Source organism: Odontomachus brunneus, unplaced genomic scaffold (assembly GCF_010583005.1).
Source record: "Odontomachus brunneus isolate Ranch 3 - 2012 unplaced genomic scaffold, Obru_v1 Obru_scaffold_268, whole genome shotgun sequence".
Lineage (NCBI taxonomy): Eukaryota > Metazoa > Arthropoda > Insecta > Hymenoptera > Formicidae > Odontomachus > Odontomachus brunneus.
Window position 1 is genome coordinate 253,706 of NW_022639718.1, and position 2,792 is coordinate 256,497.

General features: G+C 33.2%; 1 pseudogene; it reads left to right on the plus strand.

Moving 5' to 3' along the window:
• Nucleotides 1-685: 685 nt before the first annotated feature.
• On the plus strand, nt 686-1,839 carry LOC116853026 (annotated as a pseudogene).
• Nucleotides 1,840-2,792: the final 953 nt, after the last annotated feature.

Here is a 2,792-nt window from a genome sequence, read left to right on the forward strand (position 1 = left end):
GTCAAGACTAATTTGTCCAGCGAGAGAGCCTTTTTGCCCATTATGTGCCGGTCCTTTTTGCGCCGGTGGCGAGCTTTCGAGTCCGGTCGACGAGGCGACGGCGTGTGCAATGTTTTTTTTCGTACTGTCGGACATATATGTATACTTGTAGTATATATATTTAGCGTTTCTGTGTCGATATAATTGTTATGTGAGCAATTAGGGTAGTGTCACGTCGCAGTAATGGAAAATCATGTGAAAACATACTGTTTACAATCATAATGTAGACATAGGCTGTTTTCCAGCAAGGTGACACAATGCGACACTGTGCGACACGCTCGAACACTGTGCATGAGTGTCTGTTGGAACGCAAAACTCAACCATTGCGCACTACATTTATATGTTCATTAAGATTTTTCACTAAAATGACTCTAAACAGTGAAAGCAGTAAGCACAGAAGCATAGACGTGTTTGAATGTTCAAACCCGATTTTTTTGTAATACGTATTTTGTTACCTTGGACGAAAGGACTAACAAATAAAGTTTGCATAGCCAAGTAAAATAAAGAAGAGGGAGAGAGAGAGAGAAAAGTAAGAAGGTTATGTATTATATAAGATTATCTCGTTTGCAGAAAAATGTTCATTAACATTTGATTGTATATTTGAGTGAAAATACTATTTTTTTAAACTATATTTTTCAAAGTATATATTTTATTTTTAATATATAACTTTATTTTATATATATGTACTCTTATTTTAGAAATGGACAACAATCATAACATTATTTATCAACTTGCTGAAACATATTTTAGCAGCAGTAGTAGTTCAATAGACAGTACTATAAGCGAATCAAACAATACAGAAGACAGTGCAAGTTCATCTAGTAGTAATGATGAGAGAGATGATGACTTATTATTATTCCCATTGATGCTTTACTTGACAAGTGGTAAAAAGAAACAGCGCATTGAAAATTACTTTCAGATTATTGATTCTTGGACTGATGAAGAATATAAACAACATTTACGACTAAATCGGTACACTGCGTCAAAACTAATTGGTAATATAAATATATATATGTATATATTGTGCATTATATATAGTGTTTAATAGTTGTACAATTACAATGGTATTATACAGTGATATTTTATTTCCAGATGAATTGGAGTTATCTGGTTTTATACCCTCACATTCTTTTGGAGTCAAACCTATTTCTGCAAAGTTAAGTTTTGTATTATTTTTATGGTATATCGCAAACACAGAACCATTGCGAACCATGTCAGACAGATTTTATATATCAATTTCTTCTGTATTTCGAGTTCTACGGCGAGTAGTAACTTGGCTAGTAACAAAAGTGGATGCAATGATCAAATGGCCACAGGGCCTTCAAGCTATAGTTGTAAGTGACCATTTTTTGTCAAAGAAAGGTATTCCGAAAGTCTTAGGGGCGATCGATGGAACACATATCCGAATAGAAAAACCTGTAAACCGTGCACGAGAATATTGCAATCGAAAAAAATATTTCTCAATTTCTTTGCAAGCAGTTGCAGATGCAGATATGCGGTTTACTAATGTGTATTGTGGTGACCCCGGTTCCCTTCATGATGCTCGTATTCTCAGAAGATCTGAGCTATATCATGAAGCATCTATGAATCAAGAAATATTATTTCCCGATAAGACGTTTTTGTTAGGCGATTCGGCTTATCCGTCGTTACCTTGGCTTGTTCCACCATTTCGAGACAATGGGCATTTGACGCCTGAACAAGTAGAGTTCAACTATATTCACTCTTCAACGCGAATGGCAATTGAACGAGCATTCGGTCAAGTGAAAGGACGATTTCGCCGCATAAAGTTTTTCAATGAATACCGCGATTTACCTTTTGTCATTAACACTGTAGTTGCAGCATGTATATTACATAATTACTGTCTTGAGAAAAATGATACATACGATTTTCCAGAAGATTTGAACGATTCTACCAGTGTAATTACGAATGACATTGAACAAGAAGCAATAGATAATAGAACAGTTGGGATGGACCGTAGAACTGAATTATTTTATGAAATGTTTCCTAACTGTTAATGAATCTATACAAACAATGATTTTACTCTTTTTGTTATTTGCTACTTTTTGTAATTCAGTGCTTTAGTTTCATTCCAACGAAAATATAATTAATTTTAGTATAAACTTTTTATGGACGACTATTTGCGATGTGGACGACTTGATACTCGTATCAGTATTTGGAGCTGATCATCTGAATGAGTTACTAATTTACTAGTTATTTACTTTTTAACACACGTATCAAACAATCGGTATAAAGTAGACCATAAAGAGTTACATGTTATGTAATAAATAAATTAATTTGTATGTCTGTATATTGTTCAATACATTTATTTTTTCCTCAAAATTAACACTTATTTAGTTATAATAGAAACAATACTAAAACAATAACAAATTATATGTTATTATATCTTACTATTATAAAAATAGAATTGTTTTAAGGAACAACATTTCTAATTATTATAAAAATAGAATTGTTTTAAGGAACAACATTTCTAATAAACTAAAAATTATACTTTTACAGAGATCATAATACCTGTATCAGGATATCTAACGTGTATTATAGATACATACCCGCATATTGCGCTTTACGGAATATAAAGTAGTCCTTACGGAGCTAAAGTAGGCATAAATCAAGTGGTCTGTTCTTTCGCTCTGCACTGCTGCACTGGTGCAATAAGTTAGAGTGAGACAAATATATATTTGTCTCACTCTAACTTATTGCACCAGTGCAGCAGTGCAGAGCGAAAGAACAGACCT